Source organism: Pinus tabuliformis, chromosome 1_1 (assembly GCF_031772625.1).
Source record: "Pinus tabuliformis cultivar Carrire ecotype Pingquan chromosome 1_1, CPIR1, whole genome shotgun sequence".
NCBI lineage: Eukaryota > Viridiplantae > Streptophyta > Pinopsida > Pinales > Pinaceae > Pinus > Pinus tabuliformis.
This window is the reverse complement of record NC_142297.1, coordinates 442,300,778-442,302,129: the sequence shown is the minus strand read 5'-3', so window position 1 is coordinate 442,302,129 and position 1,352 is coordinate 442,300,778.

Sequence of the window (1,352 nt, the reverse complement as noted above, 5' to 3'; positions counted from 1 at the left end):
TGGTCAGAATCTGGTAATTTGTCTTTTTTGAAATATGTTTTTTAATGATTTATTTATTTATTTTTTTAATATTTAACTGTAACTATATTTATTTTTAATTATTTTATAATTTATATTTAACTATTTTTAACTATTTAACTATTTTATATCTAACTATAAGTGTCTATATTTATATTTTATATTTAACTATTTTTTTTGGTGATTTTTTGGGGCATGGTTATTAATGTCAAATGGGCCCACATTTTTAATTTATATTTTCCACTAATATTAAGTTTTACATTGCATTCATCACTTTTTTGATATTCTAATTCATATAGGTAAGGTAGGTAAATATCCAAATTAAACAATTTAAAATTATTTAAGACATGTGCATCTTTTTAAATTTAAAGGATTTTGATTGGTTTATAGATTATGACAAGGAAATTGCATGAAATTTTCATGGGAAATTTTAGGCTGAAATTTCCTCTATGAATAAGCAAAGTTTTTATCTTTTTGTACAGATGTCCTAGGCATTGACCTCTTCTTAGTCAGAGGTTGTCTCTAGGGTTACAACATATTTTGGCACCGTTTATGGGGAACGAAGAATGAGGTTATTTTTCCTTGGGCTTTTTAGAAACCATTTCTTTGTTTGGTGAGAAAAGATAGTGTGTTGGCTAAGTTTTCTCACCAAGTGAAGATAAAAACCACAATCCTGGCTCCAAGAAGACCCCACATGAGGTCATTACTTCCTAGCAAAAAACCCAACTTTTTCTAACCCTGAAAGGTTGGTCTTCATAAGGTTTTAGAGAGAAAAACGATTTCCAAATCCCCAAAGTCCCAATTCATCTGCTTCTGGTTCTAGTTCTTTCTCTAAAGCTAAATAACCGGATTCGTCACAACCAATTCACTGCTCAACGTTTCAGTTTAACAACAACACATTATCTGTTGAAAGTAATTCCCTATGCATATCCGCTTGCACACTGCCCAATCAACTCTTGTTAACACATCATCAGGCTTTTACTGTCATAATTCTGCTGCAAGATTAGGCCACTTCTCAACTGGATGCTATTTCTTTTCTGAGATGACAACACACTGCAAAAGAACTACTTCAAGATAAAAACCCTAACTGCTGATAATAAAGACCTTGTACAATGAAACCTTTATAATTCAAGTAATGAGACCCCTGCTGCCAGCGTACTTATGAAGTAGTTGTAAGTTGTCTTTCATTTATGAATTATGAATCATGATTTATGTGACCACTGACATGTATTTGAATTTTGTATGTACTATGCATGCTATAGATGAAGATCTATGTTTGAAATCAATGAATTTGTATCATTAATTAGAATTGTGTAAGAAATATCTAGTTTTTA